Source organism: Ochotona curzoniae, unplaced genomic scaffold (genome assembly GCF_017591425.1).
Source record: "Ochotona curzoniae isolate NIBS_2020 unplaced genomic scaffold, NIBS_Ocur_1.0 contig_3432, whole genome shotgun sequence".
Classification (NCBI taxonomy): Eukaryota; Metazoa; Chordata; class Mammalia; order Lagomorpha; family Ochotonidae; genus Ochotona; species Ochotona curzoniae.
In genome coordinates, this window is record NW_024465859.1 from 9691742 (window position 1) to 9713196 (window position 21455).

Here is a 21455-nt window from a genome sequence, read left to right on the forward strand (position 1 = left end):
CTCTGCCCTCTTTAAGCTGGCCACTTGATAAGGTAACTTAATGGTTCTCTCTCTTTTTCTCTTTTCCTTCACATTTGCAAGTAGCACTAACCTATAAATCATTGTAAGGGCCCTATCCAGTGACAAATTAATGTGCCCTCCTCCTAATTAATGGTCATCAATGTCCTTAATTATCTAATCCTATTGAGGGCAGTTAATAGTTAATCAGGCAGCCACTTCTTCAAGCAGGTCATCTCTGCAGGAGTGGTAGAAGTTTCTCATCTGGGGATACTCCCTTCAAAAGCCAGTTAAAGCCAAAAGAGTGAGAGTGTAGACATGGTAACTCTTGAGCTAATTTGCTTTAGTTCTCAAAAGAAGCCGTTGCAATGGAACTCAATACTAATTGTTTAAACATTATTTCGCCTTCTCTAACAAAACACTGACTAATTTCTGGTAATGTTGCTTAAAACTTCCAAAGGGATAAAGTAGCAGTGTAGTGTCACAGGAAAAGCACACTTATCTTTTCCTTTTACCTGGAATGTGTGATTTAGTAGGAAATGAAAGCTTTCTTTTGTCATGGGACACTTTCTCCAAAATCAATGTTATGACAACCAGCTTTGAAGTATCATTTTATTATCAAATTAAGCGAGGCAGCTCCCAATGAGGGTGAAAAAGTGTGAATGTGCTTGTTCTTTCTCTCCTGTCTCTCTTCCTCTCTCTCCCCATTTCTCTCTGTCTGCCTCCTTGGGGTTGGCTAGAGATTTAGGAAGAGAAAAAGTAAAACATTTACATAATGCCAAGTGGGACCTCTCTGTTGAATAACTTCAGATTCTACTAGTGACTGCATTTTACCATAGCTGATAAAACATCTTGTGTTAACTATTGCAGGGTTTTGCTACATTTTCCCTTCTCCCCAACATGGTAAACTAGGAGAACCATTACAGTTGGCCAGCTTATAGTTCAGAAGTAATACTTCAAAATAATACACAAATAGATGATGTTTTTTAAATATAGTTGGTCAAATCTTGTACCTTTTTTACTTAACCTGATGAGATTTTTCTTTTATTTTTAGAGAAATATGGGCAAAACACATTTTAAATCACTCACTGACTTATGCCAAATTATTCTAGGTGGTGGTTAGAAAAATATATAAATTAAGGAATTAAGCCTAATAAGAGTACATACAGATCTAATTAGAACAGTATAAAATCATGATGCTTGCCATTGATAAATGTTTTAAATAATGCATTTTAAAATACATATCCAAATAGATAGCAAGTCTTTGGTTGAGTATTATAGACTGGGAACAAGAGTAGAAATGACCAAAACATTAGTTCAAGGATTTCTTTATTGGGAAAACAAATCATTTCTCAAGTGCCCGTGTCTTATGCTCAAGAAATCATTGTTTTTCTTAATGGTCTAATAGTGTACTGTACTAATATACAATGCACCAGGTATTGAATCTTCTGAATTTCAGGAGGAAAAGCATAAATAACTTTTTCTAATCCCATGCAGGCAAATTTGTTACATGTTTGATTTTACCCCGAGTCTTGTGTCTCAAAAATGGTGATTTGTGAAAATGAGTGGCAAAAGAAGCAGGCAAAAACCCCCATCTCCATTTTTAGGGTAGTTTTGTCTTCAATCTGTTAGCTACTACCCTTTGTATCTATGAAAATTGTTTTGTTTAATTAATAACTACCAATGGTCTATAATATAGAATACAACTTTAGTATGTCCTAATTTCTTTGAGTGCTTTGAAGAATATAGTAAGTATTTTTTTCCTTCTTGTAGCATGTGTTGGTATTATCTAGATTCAAGTGGAAATGCTTATCAAATAAGAGTTAATTTTTACTTAAACCTTTAACTATTGTGTTCTGTAAATTAGCACTCATATAAAAGCCAGAAAAGAATCATATGTGTGCTGGTGACTCTGTTAGTGCTACTGCAACATGCTTGATTAACCATAGTACACTATTTATCTCTTGACTTCACCCAGATAACAGTTACCTAATCTTACCCAGCCTCCATTCAATGATAACACACTTTTATTGAGCCTTGATATGAGTATTGAGCAGTACACTGGCTTATTAATATATGTAGTATATAATTGTTTTAAAGATTTTGCTAACATGTAGTGATAGACTTAAAATACAGCTATATCTTTTTCATGTGTATGTGTATCTAGCCCAGAACTAAGGACAAGGTCATTTACTTAATAGGTATAAAATCTTGGCTGGAAGTTATATAGTTAAAAGTAACATAGTTATAAATACAATAGACCTTGTATTCAAGTGACCCCCACTCACTGCTTATTTAGTTAGAAGATTTAGAATTTGAGTACATAACTCTACTTGCATACTGAAGTATTTCTATTGCTACAATTTCTGTAAGTTTTGCATGTATTAATTTTAAATTTGATTTTGATTCAATTTTAACATTTATAATCTTGAAATACTACTAGTATAAATTCCACTAGTATAATTTTCTGAATGAATGATAAAATATTATTGCAGAGCATGGTAACTGAATTACACTGAAATACACAAAAAAGACATGTACTATTTACCCCAAACTTATACATAATGTTAAAAGACTTAATATATTATTTAATTGATCCAAAATAATGGTAGTCATTCTATTTCTGTAGACTAACTGAATTCTGAGAGTGAAAGATGTCACAGTAAATTGATTTTACTTATGATATCTTAAGACATTTTGGCCCTAATTCAGAATCTGTCTAATCACCAAGGATTTTTTTTCACAATGTAATATTTTTTAAGAAGTAGCTATTATTTCTGATGTATTCACTTAACACATTTATTTCTAAATAATGTTACCAGACTACTGAGAGACACCAGTATAAATTAACTTTATAATACCTATGGTACAGCTTCATTTGATTCAGAAGATGTTTATTTAAGTGTAATATTTGAAATTTTTACTTCTTGGAAAAGCATGCTCTTACCCTAAAAGAATGCTAGTCAATGTTCAGCAATATGAAGTGTTCCATAACTTCTGTGTCCTAGCCTTCCTTCCTTCCTTTTATTTTCAATAGCTTTCTAAATCTTAAGTGAGAAACAAAAATATGTGTTTTTTGTATCTAGAGCTAGTGAGAGAAATGGTTAACTTGCTTGTCAATTCACAGTTTGCCACCAATAAAAACCAACAGAAGAAAAAGTGTCTGCCATGGTGAGCTTACAGAGTTGTAGCACCATAGGTCATGTTGACAAGGATGCCCTCTACAAATATTGGCTGCCATTTAGATTTATTTTTATCCTTTGATATACTATAGTTCATTTAAAAAAAAAATACCAAAGTTGAACATAGGCATCTGTTCATCTGGATAAAATATTTTGTCAAAAGTAAACAAAAGTTGACATTGCTTAACAATGCAAATGCAATTTTCTATATATTTGCACTTTAATATATTCAATCCTTTACAATACCTATATGTACACTGCAATTCCCAGTGATGTAGATATAGAGTAGTGTCATACAGAGTTCACAGAATCTCCAGAAATCTCTTTAATACTGTATATTTCACATGCTGTAGTGACCCTATCAAAAATGCATGCCACCTTAAAGGGAACACGGTTTTGAGACTCTTTTTAATCCTATTTCTTCCCACTTTGGAATCTTAATTAAAAGAGATAAGGAAAAAATCATTTAACTAAATTATTGTCTTGAATCTGTAGCAAAAGGTATAATCCGCAATTGGGCCAATTAGCAAACCCCTTAGTTAGCTCTGCTGTGGTGAACAATTTGATTAGATCTGACACCATCGTGGTTCCCACTGTTTTGCCAGGTATGATGGTCAGACTTCAAAGAGCTTGAGGCATCAGCAGGGCAAGGTTTGGAGGCCAGCTTAGGTCCGGTTGTTAATCTCTGTGCTAAAACCACAGCAGCTCTCACACAAAACAAGCTTACACGACACAATCATGCGGTATTAAAGTTAGGGCTGAGTCATGCCAATTTGCCTTTGATTTTTTGATGATTGACCAAAGATGGCTACATGACTAGACACATGCTAAAAGTATACTGATTAGGTAAGTTCCCAAAATATTTGAAGTATTTTTTAGCTTCTGATATAAATGTTTTGAAAGCTTATTTCCTTTGATCAAACCTTCCAAACTCATAGTACTTTATTTAGGGGGGAAAAAGGAGTATTTTTTTCATGGCAGCCTAAACACTAGCTTTTTCACTTACTATTTCATATAAATTTGTCTTTACATTAGTAGTTCTTTAAGGAGAGTGTAAAGGAAAATTATTTCTAAGTGGTATGCTTTTATTAAGTACATGGAAAGAAAAAACAGTTTTGCCTGCATCATTTATGTTCACTGACAAGGTTTCTGAAATTTCTTTATGATAATTTTCCACTTAAATATTTGAGGAAAGTGCCCTTCCAGCATGTGATTACATAAGTGTTCTTTTTTTCCTGCATTCTGATTTGTTGAAATATTGCAGTAATAGTGACATGTTTCCATTCGGAGACAAGCCTGGGGCTGCTTTAGCATTATTCCGAATGATTGAAACTGCCATCTTGCTGACTTTCCCTTAGGCGACATAAGGCCTGTTTGCTTTAGTGGTCATTTCACATACTTACTGTGAGTTTGGCTGGCAGAACATCTTTGCTTCATTTGAAAAGGAAAAGTAAATTCAGGTTTGGCTATTATATATCTTTAAACGTTTCTGTATAGACACCAGCATCCAGAATGCTAGACTTAGCATGTGTCATAGCCAATGAACCCTATTTGTTACATGTGATTAAAATATGTTACGCTGTCTTGCCTGTAAATAGCCTTCACTTTATAGATTGCATTTAGGATCTAATATTTCACATTGCATGGTTTCACTATTCTTGTTTACTAATAAGTGCATTTTACTCAGGAAATATAAGGAATGTATACATTTGAATAACATGATACCTCCAAAAAATGAATGTCAACCATAGAGAATCTGGCTGATAGTCTTCAGTAAATGAGTCTCTGATTAAAAAAAAACTCTCTGGCGTCTGTGCTGTATTTGTCCTGACTTTGAGGTCAGCATGGTTCAGACTCAGTATTGGCTGCAAATGCAAAGGGAGAAAGGTCTTTTCTCCTCCTTCCTGAATCTTGTAGACACAGACTTTAATTTATGTGCTGTGGGGTTTGGCCTCAGGAAAATGATATTATAGGAATTGAATTTTTTTTATGGAACCTTTGTAGAACTTCTGTAGCATAATTCACCCAGTTTATACTGTTGGAAGCACTTCCACAAGATCTCTTTTACGGACTCTAAGACAGAAAGACAAGGAAACAAAATGATGGTAAATGACAGCTATCCCATTTCCTCACCTAAGCACTTTGTGAAAGTATCTGGAGAGTGAACACGTGTATTTTGCAAGTGTGTCTTCCAATATACATACAGTACTAATGCTTAACAAACAAATATGTATCTTTAAACTTTGTGATATAGGTGACTTTGAAGATATCTTTGTACCTAAAATGTTCCCAGGTTAGTCCTGATTTGTTTCTTTGCCTAGCAAATGTCCATGGTGTTCCTTCTTCTGATTCTTTCCAAGGACTTTTCCTGGCATTTTGGTTATAGGTTAGCTGCCTCACTTTCCTCTTCAGTGAAATCTGATTGGCCTGACTGAAATATTCATTAAGTTACTAAGACGTACCCTATCTTAACTCCCAGTATAATACTTATATATTACTGTATAGTGGCTAATATCTGCTTCAAATCAATTTTTCATTTGTTAATCTATGTTTTGTATCTAATTTGCCCTAGATATTGTGTTAGATGCTTTCAAGAGCTGTTAACATTTTTTATTCTTATCTGATCCTCATGATAATTGCTCCCAACGTTGCTATTGCACACATCTTACTGTAAAGTAATATGAGAAATTACATCACATTTCCAAAATCATGTATCTGTGGTTATGGCAACACTTGAATCCAGATCTTTTGACTGCTGAGCGTAAAATACACTAGAAAATAGAGATGCCCATCTTCACACGGAAACTTCTGTTATTAGCAAAAGAAAATAAGGTTTTTTAAATGTTTAACAGGGTCCTAGAGCTATTGAAAGTATATTGCTAGCATTTTATCATAGACCTTACAACTACTGTTTGCCATTATTATTATCAACATTTTACAAGTCAAGACCTTAAAGATCAGAGAGATCAAGCAAGACTTAAGTCAGAATTAGTAAGTCGCAGAAATGACATATAAAATGCCTTTTACTTGCAAGTCTTTGTTCTTAACTCTGCCATGGCCGAAGCTATATATATATAGCCAGAATATAGCTTCAGTGTGTACTGTAGCTTTTCAATGTAATGTGCAGGCAGTATGCATCTTCAGTACATAAAAACCTCTGTCCTGATGGATTCGATAATAAGAAATGAGTATTTTTTAAATTAAAAAGAATGTAGCACATATATAAATGTATACATATATTTACATATATATACTCATATGTACTGCTTTTAAAACCATGAATGTTCTTGTAACGTTCAATTAAAAATTCTGTTGGGGCTGCCACTGCATTGCCATGGGCTAAGCCACCTGGCCTGCAACACCAGCATCCCATTTTAGAATGCCAGTTCAAGTCCCTGCTATTTCACTTTCAATCAAGCTTTCTGTTGGTGCACTTGGAAAAGCAATGGAAAGTGGCCTGAGCACCCTTATCAGAAACTAAGCTGCAATTCCTGGCCCCTGGCTTCAGCCTTCCCAAGCTTTGACCCATTTCAGGAGTTAACCAGTGGATAGAAGATACCTCTTTCTCACTCTCTCCCTGTTGCTCTACCTTTCAAACAAATTTTAAATTATTTTTTGAAAATTCTTCTGGCCATTAGAAGCATCTGCCCAATTTTTAATAAATATATTTTAAAATGTAAATTATTGTTAGTGATGCCTTCTATTTTATATATTACTTCAGAAACTTTATTTACAAATGGAATTAAGATAAACTTTATTTTCCATGATATACTTGTTACCTGTAGAATAATTAATGCACATACAAATTTTTTATAATACACATGTACTAAAGTTAGTTTTTACAATTCTTGATTTTTGTCTCCTGTTTAATCAAAACTAGTTCTAATCAAGGTTTGATTCATGCATATTCAAACCTATTTTTTATTTTCAAATGCTTTAGTTATTGATTTTTTTTTGTTATCTTCAAGGAAAATTAAGCACTAACTCTTTGCAAAATATTTCCCTATTGTTGGTTAATAATGCTAAGTATTTCCTGCAGTGTAATAATAGGAAGAAACTGGGTTCCACATTAAGTAAATATCATAATAGATACAAATAATTCATTTACTTAAGCAGAAATTGGAATTTGGACAAAGTTATTACTGCCATAGCTTCATGCCACAGTGGGTTTATGGAATCGCCAGTTCAGGTTCTTTGGAGCTGGTATAGTAGAGTTCACTGAACTGTTTTGTCAGGTGCTGTCAAGTCAACCCACAATTGTTGTAAAGAACCGAACTAAATCATTTTGGCATGAGCCTTCCAGAAGTAAGATATCCAACAGGAAGGGTTTAATGAAATTCAGTATTTCATTTCATTTAAGACTTTTCCAAATGTATTGTACTTACAAGAAATTTCTGAGCAAATTAAGTTATCTTACCCTGTATTTTGTTGAAGAAGTGTTTTCAATATCTATCATTACATAATATAAATAAGAACAGTATGTGAGTGTATTTGAAAGGCCATTACAAGGCCTTTCACTGAACATGGAAAAGTAGTAAAAACAAACAAACAAACAAACAAACAAACAAAAACTTCCAAGTATATTACCATTGAAATAAAACAGAGAAATTACCTTAATAACATTCGATTTTTGTTTTGTGAAATTAAGCTATTTTTTATGTGACTGTGTCTGTTTCCATAGAATTAATAGTCCCAAACAGGTGTTTGCTTCAGTTTCTTAAGTTGTTAATTCAATAATTGTTGTTCTTAATATTTAATACCAATTTGGTGGGGGAAAGCTTATCCTTCTGATCATTAGTTATTTAAATGGTATTGCCATAGGGTAGTATAGATTAAAATGCTTCAAACTTTTTATTTATTCTGATACAGAATATATATTGTCGTTCTGCCATTTCCATGCAATAACCTAAGAAATATTGCCATAGCATTGAAAAAGCTTCTAACAATGAAGCCTTTTGGTACAGTTGAAGATCACTTTTACATATTTTGATAGACAATGTGAAGGTTCATTCACAGGCTCTTTGTGAAGGGTCATTGTTGTTGCATGAAGTGGATTGACCTTGTTGAGTCTATAAATAAATGAGTCAACTTACCTTATATGCAGGAGGCAAAGGAAAAGGCTGCCATGATACTTAGCTTATTAATATTTTCACCAAAAATTTGCAAAACTAAGTGCCACTAGTGCTATATCTTGTGCACAAATAATTATAGTTACTAGAATACTTAGTGCAGCTTTTAAGGAAACACAACTTGTACACTTCTAGTATACACCTGTGCATGTTTGTTTAACAACATAGATCATGTCTGAGAATAGCAAGACCTCAATACACTGATAGTGTTCAACTCTCCTTTAAAACATCATGTTCCAAGATGGTAAACAACAATATAGCCCTTTCTTCTGTACTAAGATTTATAGTTTTCAGGAGTAGATTTTTTAAAAAGGAAGCAAACCAAATAGTGATATACATGGAGAAAAAGTAGTATCCTAGATAAAGTGTTAGTCATTAGCCGTGTGGAGTGTGCAATGTAATCACTTGAATTTCACTAAACTAGAACTAAAGAATAAGAATAATGAAATATTTTCTTATCATTTTAATGCACTTATATTTTATGTTATATATGTAATTATTAGATATAAGTCACTTTTTAACTTCACAGAAAATCAAATTGTAAAATATACTAATGAAATAAATATATCCAATGCTTACCTGGATGTTTCCCTCTGCATTTAGGCAATGGGACACATAGCAAGCACATATTCTTAATTTTTTCTTTGCTATATACTGTCATAAACAAAACAGCAAAATTAGTTATCTAATCAATGAGAAACAAAATCTTTTGGCCTGAACACAAATAACTTGACAGTGGGTTTGAATTAAGAACCAAATGAATAAAAATTGATTGTTCTTTAGAACCCTGTAGTACTGACTGAACTACAGAAATGCTAAGGCTAATAACGAGGTGGGTAGCCAACAGTAAGCCTTCACTTAAATTATACTCTCTGCTTAGTAGTTCTTGAATATTTGCTTTGTATTATTCTGTTTGTTTTTGTTAAATACTTCAGCACAATGAAAATGTGTCTGTCATCAGCCTCTTATTAAATATCAAAGCTTTGAGAAAATGTGATTCTTTTAGGGGCATAAATTATAGATCTCTTTCATTTATCATTATATTCCCTTTTTTTTTTTTATTGGAAAGGCAAATATACAGAGAGGAGGAGAGTGAGAGAGGAAGATCTTCCGTCCAATGATTCACTCTGAGTGGCCACCATGCCGGAGATGAGTGGATCTAAAGCCAGGAGCCAGGAGCTTCTTCCAGGTCTCCAAGGTGTTTGGCCATGCTCAACAACTTTCCCAGGTCCCAAGCAAGGAGCTGGGTAGGAAGTGGGACTGCTTGGATTAGAACCGGCACCCATATGGGATCCCAATGCATGCAATGAGAGGACCTTAGCTGCTGTACTACAGCACCAGGCCCTATATTCTGTTTTCTTAATTCAGAACCTGATCGTGTGACTGCTCAAAGATGTTGGATGACTGGATAAGCAAATGAATGTCTTTGACACTGCCCAAAACCTATTAGATGATGTGCCCCTAAAAATTAGACCTGTTCAGATTACACAGAATAATATGATGGTACTAATTCATTTTCCATAGGTGCTTACTATACTTCTCAGGTTTTCATAAGTAAAATTTCCTTCAGCATATTTCAGATAATACCGCTATGAACTGTATGGCTGATATAAGGAATTATTGTCCTCAGAAACACAAAGAAGGAAACAAGAAAACAGTTTTTAGCTAATGCATGATAATAACTATATGAATTATGATTTCATTATGTTCCACTTATTGCTATTTTGGGATTTTATGAATGATTCATCTTTGATAATAAACTTTCAATAATTTGTAGTCTTCACTTAGTGTTTTCTACTCTAGTAATAACTGTATTGAATGATTAGATTTAGCCTGGGTTTCAGAAAATACTCCAGGGAAGCTACAATCAATCCCAAATTCCTGATATACAATCCTAGTCTCTGTTGAGCCAGTAAGTTGTCTGTTAATATATCGGGCCTTCTATGGTTAAAGTGAGGGATTTTATTGCCTATATTTTTGTGCTTATAGACCTCAATAATACAAGACTTGTGAGATTTTTAAGTTAGAAATTATTATGACATTGAGTATTCTATTTAAACGCTCTTTAGAAGCAAAATAACTAGTGACACTTTGGTTATAACAGAATCTAGGACCATCTATTCAAATGATCCCATTGATATTTTTGTGTGTGTGTGCATAGGGGCTAACAATTTCCAATCACATTCTTTAGTTTGACTGCATTAAAATACTCTGCTGGGCCCAGCACTGTGGCCTGGTGGCTAAATCATCACTTTGCATGAACTGGGATCCCATATGGCACCAGTTCTAATCCCAGTGGCTCTGTGTCCCATCCAACTCCCTGCTTGTGGGCTGGGAAAGCAGCTGATGACAGCTCAAAGCCTTGAGACCCTGTACCTCACATGTGAGAACCGGAAGAAGCTCCTGGCTCCTGGCTTCGGATCCACTCAGCTCAAGCCATAGGGGCCATTTGGGAAGTGAATCAGTGGACAGAAGATCTTCCTCTCTGTTTCTTCTCCTCTTTGTATATCTGACTTTCCAGTAAAAATAAATGATAAAAGAAAAATTTAAGCCACCAACAACCCATATCTGAGTATTATTGATCAATCCCTTCTCTCCAACCAACGTCTTGCTAGTGCGCACGTTGGGCAGCGGCAAATGATGGCTTAGGTATATACATCCCTGCCGCCCACGGAAAAGAAGCAAGCAGAATCCCCGCCTCCTGGCTTCGGCCTGGTCTGACCAGCTGTTGCAGGTATTTGGGGAGTGAAGTGTGGAACATTTCCTCTCAGCCTTTCAGATAGACTTCGGTAAATGATTTCTTCCTGGAAAACTGTTCTGACCAGATAGAAATTTGAATCAAAGACAGGTACATTCAGAAGAAAAGCTTTCTACTGTCAAGTTTACAACTGAATACATTTTCACATATCTTATTGACTTAGCATGACTATTATTCAGTTTTTTAAAAAGTATCTTTTAAAATAACTTGGAGAACTATACTGTAGTAATGATGTAGAGGAACTCAGGGAGAGGGGAGGGAATAGGGGAGGAGATAAGGGAAATCCCAGGGCCTATAGAACTGTATCATAAAATGACAATAATAAAAAGAAGTAAAATTTAAAACAAAATAGCTTGGAACTATATCCTTAATTTGGGCCTTTTTTTTTTTTTTTTTTGCTTTTAGCTTTCGATTTTGCATTCATATTCAGTATTATAATATCTTCAACTATTCCCAGTTATTGGAAAGCTTCTTATACTTTGATCCATGTGAAGTTGAGTGTGTAGAGGACAATATTAAATTGTGTCATTGTGGATTAGAGCATGAGGTTAGCAATCTATGACCCATGGGTCAAATTCAACCCCCACTGCTTTGTTTTAAATAAACCTTATTGGAACGCAGTCTCAGGCCTATTCATGTTGTCTGTGGCTACTTCACACTACATCATTAAGTTGAAGTCTTATGGTCTGCAAAGCCAGAAACATTGAGTATCTGATCAAAGACTAAACAAAGAAAATTTACACTGAGAGAATTGTCCACTTGGAGATATAATTATAGTCATAAAATTCATCTTTATCTGAAAGCTATTGACTATGTATACTAATGAGATATGAGTTTGTACTTGTATTTTTAAGGAAGTCTGAGAAAATAACCAAATTTCTTAAAGGGTTACACTCAGAAGGGAATCGAAAGTGCTTTGACCTCAGGCTCTCAGGGCGTGTGCATCATTTCTGTGGGTGTGCATCATTTCTGTGGGATCGTGTGGGACTCGCCTTCTGAGAGCCACCCCATTTCAGTCCCTGCCAGAGTCCTTCAGATGCTAAACGTTCCAGTCCGTTAATACTAGCTCTGTTCTCTAATGTGACACATAAATTGCTGTTTTCAATATGATATTACGGGGTTCAAAATAAATATCTAATATGTGTGGAACAATTATTAATTATGTGTATATGGACTTAATTTTTCCTTAGATTTATATTTCTCTTATGTGTTATAAAGTGAATTTTCCATTTTGTGGTGTTAATTGTATATAGAGGTATCTTAAGCATGAAGCCCATATAATTTTAAACAACAACCTATATAGATTCTTTTTTTCTTTTGCAAAATGAAATACTAATTAGAAATATTCAAGAGTTTTGAATTCTGAAATAAAAATCCCTTATGAATCACAGGTTCACACAACCTAAAAGATTTGTAGTATATTTGATTATACACATAGCTTCAAATGGTTAAAGATAAAGTCAAAATGGGGAAACACAGATAATAACTTCAGATGCCTGAAAGAGGTAAAAATAAAAATTATATGTGATTTTCAAGATTTTTGATAATTAAGATTGTTTAGTATATGATCAAGATGTAATAAAATTGTGATGCATTATTATTAGGAAACATAAGGACACATTTTAAGAAATACTGGTTTTTATCAGGAGAAGTAAACAGCAAAGGTTAACTGTTCATTATCACATGACATAGTGTGTAATAAAATTAAAATCGTAAATTTAAGCAAACACTACAGATCAGGTCTTGCTTGTTTATATTTTCTTTAAAAATCAAGAAAGATTTTAACAAAACAAGATAATGCTGAAGCTTGTAAGGTTAATGTATTGTTAAAAGAAATGCTGCAACCAGTAAGATCCTTTTTTTATTATTATTTATTTATCTAATGGGAACAATTTCATGTTTTTCGTGTATATATTTTTAAGACCATAGTGACAATTCCTGCCCTACCCACCCTCGTGCCTGCCGTCTCTCCTCTGTTTCTCATTTTCTTTAATTTTTATATTGACATATTTTCCATTTTGCTTATAATCACTAGCTTAACCCCCCTACTAAATAAAGAATTCAACAAGTAGTAAGCAGAAAAACCACTATTCTTCAAAACTTGGAATATATTGGATTTTAGCTAGGAAATGTAGATGTAAGGGTAATTTTACTCAGAATTGTTTTCATTAATTTAACGCAAATAATCAGGTTTCTAAACTATTATATAAATGCTGTTGTCCTTGGCATTGGAAAATTATTTTAAAATTAGGTTAAACAAAACTCTTTTTCAGAGGCATTTACACTGCAGAAAAGGAAAGGTGGCACAAAACCACACAAAAAGGGCACAACTTAGTGTTTTCAGCCTAATAAAAATGTTGTAAAAATACTTGTAAGCTTGAAAATTACACTAGCTATTCTTGCTTCAAGTTCTGTTTAATATATTGTCCTGTATGATTTTATAATAAACAGATTACTTCTTGAACAGGAATTAAGAAGAATGCCGCCGCGGAGGGGTTTTGTTGTTGGAGTAGTTCCCGCCTCATGTTTTGTATGAGATTTCATGGTCCCATTGTAAAGAGTAGATGATTTAAAACGTGTTCCCAAGATAAACTTTCCCATTGTCATTAATGAGGATGGATAATACTGAGTGACAAGTGCATTAGGAATGACACAGAAAGAGCTGTTAGGTTTGTCAGAGCGTATCACTTCAGGCATTGACACTTGAGGACATTCTTTCTGTGGATATTTGCTTGGGGGAAAAGTCTTATTTAAAGATACCAAAAGTTTGTATTTGCTAGTAAAACAGTGTATTTTATACTTTGTAAACATATGCATTCCAGTACTTATAAAATATTGGGAAAGTTATTATATTCTCCTACATTTTAAATTCATGTTTTTATTAGATACTGATTTCTTCCTGAGTCATGAAGCTGCCTAACATTTGAATGCTAAAATATTTCTGCAAATCTATGTGTTTGTTTTTTGGGGGTTTTTGTTTTGTTTTGTTTTTACTTTTTAAAAGTCTTATTTCCTAGAGTATCCAACTGAAGGGAAGGTTCTAAACATCCCTGTTCAGCTTCTGAAAGAAGAAAATGCATGTAATTTATATTGTCTCTCTAAAACTACATTGCTTTAGAGAAATATGTTTTAAATATTAATCAGCAAACAATTAATAATGCATGGCTATGCTAGTATAAATATTCAAACTGTAATATGCTTCTCAATTTCTATTTTGAACATGCAATTGGTCACTTTTTCGCCTTGCTTCATCTTTCATGCTGCCAACCAAATTTTCTCTCTGTGTACCTTTTTGACACTAATAATGACTGAGCCTCTGTTCATTTGAGTTCAAGATTTCCCAAGTGGCAGTTTGGAGTGGGATAAACTATCTATCATGATTGCATACCACTCATCTGTCTCAACCAAACCACCCTATGACTGAAATTGCACTTGACAGTTTACCTCCTCTTGATGAGTCTGAGGTGAACCTAGCTGCAGACCATCCCAGCGAGGACATGGCAACTACTCGATATGCTAGGGAGGGTCCTTTTTTTAGTGACCACAGCCCTTAAACTATTCCTGTGACAGAAGGGAGGTCTTTCTCTCTCTCTCTCTCTTCTGAGTCTATCTTCCACCTCTACCCTCAGCCCCTGTTTTTTCTTAATTTTAACATTATTTCCATACTGCATTCTGTACTACAGAATGTTATTCATACAGCAGTGTTTGGTAAACATTTTCTGTCATTGCAAACACTTCGTAGAGGTTGGCTCTGGTGTGTGGCTAGAACCATTCAGTTGTGTTTAAGAGTCATGCTTCGTAAAAGGACTTACTATATGCACACTGCAACTAAGTCTCCTCCAACTTAGCTAGTATTTGACCCTTACCAAAATTTGCCAGTTCTTGATGCATCTCAGTGAATGTTTATATCATGAAAATATTTCTAAGATGTTACTCTTCTCATTGTAACTGTAAAATTTTTTCAAGATTTCAAGTTATTTAAAAATAAAGATTAGGATTGTGAGGTCTGGTGTGTTAACCTAGCAGCTGAAGTCCTCACCTTGAATGCACCAGGTTCTAATCCTGGCAGTCCCACTTCCCATCCAGCTCCCTGCTGGTGGTGTGGGAAGGCAGTCGAGAATGGCCCAAAGCCTTGGGATCCTGCACGGGGGAGACCCGAAAGGAGGCTCCTGGCTCCTGGCTTCAGATTGGCGCAGCTCCAATCATTGAAGCCACTTGGGGAGTGAATCATCAGACAGAAGATCTTCTTCTCTGTCTCTCTTCCTCTCTGCATGTCTGCCTTTCCAATAAAAATAAAATAAATCTTTTAAAAATTAGGTTTGTGGACACAGTAAATTAGAAATTATAACAAATAATTTATTAAATAAAGATTTTTTAATATAATCTTAATATCCAATTTACAATTTCCACGTAAATTCTAGAGGCAAATGACTCATTTAAAAGATGAATTTAGTGCCTTATACTTTTCGTGAAAAAGACTTTTGTAGACAACATAAAGATAGGTTTATTATGCAATGGAGTCTATTTTAATCGGTCCTGATTCATTGAACTGTGATTCCACCTAAAGATATTCAGATAACCTGAAAAGTTTGGCCAGTAGAATTCTATTGGGTCATCAGAGCCAGCACTTCACTTTATTCCTGGTTGTCCTTTATTTTTAGTTCAACAACATTATTCCCTCAACAAGATTTCTTTTAGCATAGGTAATATTATTTATAATCTTATTAAGTGGTAGTATAATCACAATTGTAGTCTATACGATGTTTCTCTAAAGCACCTAATCAATGTTGCCTGACCTCCACTCTGTTTGAGGAATTTGTGTAAATCCCTCATGTTCCTAATGTCACAGAGATAACTAGTCCAGATGGTGAGTTAACCACATGTATTTTGGGATGTAACATAAACACTAACAAACTTGATCTGCACTAACCTATTGTTACATTAATTTTATTGTTGTAATAATTGCCAGTGAGCTAGATAAATTTTCATAATATCTAAAATAAGTGTCCTGAAAGATAAACAATTTGTACTTTTTAAATGTCAGCTATATTACTTTGGTCACTATATAAAAGAATTGAGTGGCATGCATTTCTAAAGAGGGAGTGTTATCAAACTAAATTAGCAAGCTGTTTATATATATTCTGTGTTCCAAAAACTGAAAAACATCTAACTTACACACTGATTCATGCTAAGCAGACTTAGTTTTGCAATAAATTTTAACTCGGGCAACAAAATGCTTGATCCGTTCATTTTACCATACTGTTTCTCCACCCATTTAATTATATGATCATTAAATGTACTTTTTATTATAGGATGCATCTACATTATTTCTTAGGATAAAATTGCTTCAGTTTTTTTCTACAAGCATTTATTTTCTAATCAGAAGAGTTGATATTACATTGCTTTACAGTAAGTCTCAAAAATTTAAAAATGATAATTATCATATACTTATGATCCCAAAAAGTAATTGCTTCATTTGGAATGAATTTGCTTAATTTAAACATAGAAAACAAGAAATCATGCTGCTGTTTGTATAATACTTAAATAATTATACTTTTGTCTGGGTTTTTTTATATAGCCTGTTTCCAACAATCTTGTAAATACACTTAAATGGGTAGGTATTGCATATCACAAACCCTATTTGAAAATATGACAAGGAAGCAGGCATTTGGTACAGCAATTAAGTCAATTTTCACAATATCTGGAACCCGCAGAGTCCCTGGTTCAAGTTCAGTTTCTTTGCTTCTAATCTAGCTTGCTGCTAATGTGCATCCTGGAAGGTAAGAGGTGATGCCCAAGTACCTATGTCCTTGGCACCCAGGGTGGGAAACCCAGACTGATTCTTGGCTATTGGCTTCAGCCTGGTCCAACCCTGGCTGTTGGTGGCAATTTGCAGGTTAAATTGGTTCATGGAAGATACTTTCCTCTCTATCTTTCAAATTAAATGGAAAAGATATTTTAAAATTTTAATGTGACTTGGAAGTCAAATTGTTATTTTTTTTAATATATAAGTAGTATAAAATTATCTGGAAAAATGCCTTCACACCATCATCAAATATGGCAAAAGCAGTGGATCAGATTGTAAATTCACTTAAAAATACCTCCATAATTATTCATTAATAAATGTCTATGGCTGATCTTCCTCTTGCATAGTCAGTGCATGCCTAGGCTAGGGCCTGGAGTGGTAGCCTAGCAGCTAGAGTCTTCACCTTACATGTGCCAGGGTACCATACAGCTGCTGGTTCGTGTCCTAGCTGGGAAAGCAGTCGAGGATGTCCCAAAGTCTTGGGACCCTACACCTGTGTGGGAAACCCAGTAGAAGCTCCTGGCACCTGGCTTTGGATCCACTCAGTTCCAGCCATTGCAGCCATTTGGAGAGTGAACCAACAGATGGAAGAGCTATCTCTCTGTCTCTCCTTTTCTCTGTAATTTTGACATTCCAATTAAAAAAAAAAAAAGTTGTGTATGTCTAAGATCTGGCTGTTTCTCCACTTCTTGCCTTAAACTGTGAGGTGTAACCTGACTGTTTTCATGTGCAGGCCTCACACAGTCCATTCCATCACTTCCTGGTCTTGTGTAAATGCCACAAATACTTTCCCCTTTCCTCCAGATATTTTTTAAATGATTTATTTTTATTGGAAAGACAGATTTTACAGATGGAATGAGAGACAGAGAGAAAAATCTTCCATCTGCTGGCTTACTCCTCAAATGGCTGCAATAGCCAGAACTGAGCCAGTCTGAAGCCAGGAGCTGCTTCAAGGTCTCTGACATGCAGGTTAAGAGTCCCAACGGCTTGGGCCATCCTCTACTGCTTTCCCAGCCACAGGCAGGGAGCTGCATGGGAAGTGAAGCAGCTTGGATACAAACCAGCATCCATATGGGCTCCTAGTGTATGCAATGCAAGGATTTAGCAACTGAGCCATTGCATCAGACCCTCCAGATATTCTTGCTGCATCAGTCTTACTCTAAAAATAATCATCAAATTGGATATCACTTTCTCTGAAATTTCTTTCCTACTGATTCTTCAGGATTAAATTAGGTAGCCCACTTCTGTGCTCACAGAATAAATGTAATTTGTTTCTACTGTAACATCTACAACATTACTGTAATCTTGTTTCCTTGGTGATTCTTCACTAGTAAGTCAGGAACACAAAAACTTTCTCATCAGTGCAGCCATTGCACCTACTATACAACAGGTATATAGTAAATATGTTTTAAATGACATGAAACTAATGATATGTGAGACTCGGCTCAATATGTGACTCTGCTGAATAGTTGACTACATCTTCAAGTGGTTCTTCATGTGGACTGAGTAGTCTGCTGCTTGAAAAAGAGTGTTAATAATCAATTCTCTAATCCCAATCCAAATGGCTTAAATGCTTCCTAATTGCCAAAAGGTTTCTTCTCTTTTTCAAAGATGTATTATCTCTTCTTAAGATACTCCATCTCAACATGGAAAATTTTTAAATATTCTTTTGTTATATTTTTTATTTGTTTGAAAGGGAGAGGGGTAGAGCAGGAGAGAAAAAGAGAAAAGAAATGTCCACAATAGCTCAGAGTGGGCCAAGCTGGGAACTGGTTTTAGGTTTCCCATATGGGTATCAGGGTGGGTCAGTTTAATACCAAAAGAAGGGAACTCCCACATGGGTATCAGGGACCCAGCTGCCTGAGCCATCACTGCCTGTCTCCCAGGGTGTGTATCAGTAGGAAACCGGACTGAGGATTAAGCTGCTATACAGTGTGGGGTACAGGTGTCGTAACTTCTAGGCAAAACACCCATTTCTCAACCTGGATCTTTTTGTAACAAATTTACCACCTAACCTATTCTTTCTAACAGAAGGTTTTACTAACTCCTTTTTTACTCCTCAACCTTCTCCTGCCAGTAATCTGACTTTTGTCTTAATCTTTGACTAATCAAAACATACCTTTTTTTATGAAGACGTATGTTGCTAAATATATTGAAATCCTGTTGGATAATAATTTAAATGTATTTTTAAACAAATCTGTGTTATCTCTGCCTCTTGTCTTTATGGACATGTGGTAGGGATGCAGTATGGGTACTTATCAGGATGACTAATTAAGGCCAGACCATCTGAGCATTTAAATGTGCCCTTCAAATGGAGGGGAGGTGCCAACTTGATAACATCTTGATAACATTGGATAGTAATATCCCGTGGGCTTACATAGGCATTGTTCCTAGTCAATTGACATTTATATCTATTATCATTTGAGTGAAACATGATTAATTATTTTATGATAATTTGAAGCATTGTTTAAAATTCAGTTTACGAAGCATTGTGCCCCTACCATGGTCTTTCTCCATTCCGTTGGAGGATTTGGAGCCAAGCTGCTATTTAAGGAAGACGGTTTCTCCTTCTAAGTTTTACTTAATAAACTGCCTTGTTTTCCAAAGAGGAGAGATTCCTTCTCCCTCTAAGAGTAATAATTTTAAACCAGATATGTGCAAGATGAGGATAACACATTACATGGGGATTTTGTCTCTGTTTCATGCCATAAATACAAAGTGAAAAACTACAAGCAAAGAATGGCTTTTGTTTTTTCCATACTGTCAAGAGTCATGTCTTTCAGGTTTTCAGTCTGTATTTGGCATTAAAATAACTTTCCAAATAATACAAAGATGTTTATGTCTTAAAATTTTATTTGTAAATTATTTTCCCCTAGACACAATTTTTCCTAACCAAGGAGTGGAAAATATAGTTCTTTTTTTTTAATCAACTACATTTCTCCATATATATAATATGTTTATCACTTAAGAAACATGAAAAATAAGTTAGCCATTTTCTATAAAAGCTTAATGATGTCTTTTTTTTTTTTTGCTTTTCTAGATTTGAAAGTTTATTGAAATTTGCACAAATTCTTTTTTTAAATTATATTTTGACAATCTTTACATAGTTAATTAGGGTAAAAAGGTTCAAGGGCTACTGGAAAGTGGGTAAGACTATTATTTTTTCCATATTGTTTCCTTCATGTTTAAAGGGGGTTATTAAGGGAGAAGGCCCACCCAGTTTCCCACCCTCCCCAGGTCCCGGATTTAGGGTATGCGCTGAGGTTCTTACTCAAATGGTTTTGATATTTCAACAGTTATGAATCGCGGCCAGTCTTGCCTCACCAAGCACTATGAGGTCTTTGAAGAATACACTGGTTGACATAGTCCATCATAGAGTCTCTGTTTGCCCCGTATTTCGCTGCCAAGATATAGCTGAGATGGTTGGTTGACCTGTTCTGTGTCTTCTGTCTTTTCTTGGTTAGGGTTCTGAGTCCAGCATTTTGATTGGGGATATCTCCAAAGAAACTTTGTCTGAGGTGTTCTCAAACCAGATTCTTGTATGTGCTAGCAAGTACAGGGCCCGGCACAGTCCATCGCCCCATCAGCTGGTGGTTGCAATTGCTGGGTTGGCTCTGTTTTCACTCCCGACTTCCACTGGCATCAATGGGTGTTGCAGTCCAGCCTGGTTCTGCCCAGCACATATTCGGCCCTCGCATAAACCAGTGGGAGCTGCAGCCTAGTTGGAGCGACCCACAATAACCCCCACCAGACCTACCCCCTACCCTGCTTAGCCAGTATGTGTAGCAGTAGTCCCATCTGTCCTATACCCTATTTAATGATGTCTTTAGTTGAGATAATTCAATGAAAGTAAATAAAGGTAGGGCTAAGTTAATCACTAATATAAGATAACTTTGAAATGTATAATACTTGTCATTTAAGATTACAAATATAAAGTGAAGGACATTGGTTTCCTTATTCATCGGCCTAATTTTCAAAATAAAACCATGTAAGTTATCGAAATAGTCTCTAGCTACAGATTCACACATGAATTATACAAGTCCACTTAGAAGCCTTTGTACCAAAAGAAAATAAATAAATAAGAAGAAAATCCAGGAAGTGTATGTGTCACACTGGAGTACCGAATTAAAACGATAACATTTGCAGTTCATTTGACATCCAAAGAGCAGAAATTATGTCAGTACTGCCTTGATCCATCAGAAATGGGAAATGTGTAATTATTCTTTTCACATCACCTAAGGCACTAAAGGAAAACATCGCACACATTACCAGTTATTAAAAGCAAACATTGTGTACTATAGATGATTTCATAGGTTAAGACAGTATGAATCATAACTCACTGAGTACATATAAGATCTTACATTTGTGTAAATGAGGTAGTTACTCCCTTTCCTACTTTGTGCTAATTGGACTTTAGGAAACCAATAAAAGTCTAAACTATCCCAGCCTTGCACCTAGTCCTTCTGAGAGATACATATGCATTTTTAGATGCACACAACGTAAGTGCTCCAAAGCACGCATGCTTACAGTGACCTAATAGCACTTTGAGCTCCCTGCTCTGTAATAGCTGCAGCATTTCAAGG

At 35.0% G+C, this 21455-nt stretch overlaps 1 protein-coding gene across 3 annotated transcripts in view; it reads left to right on the plus strand.

The window, feature by feature from the left end:
- ELP4 (elongator acetyltransferase complex subunit 4) overlaps positions 1-21455 on the plus strand; it is a 227507-nt gene that overhangs the window by 109676 nt on the left and 96376 nt on the right. The window lies entirely within an intron of this gene.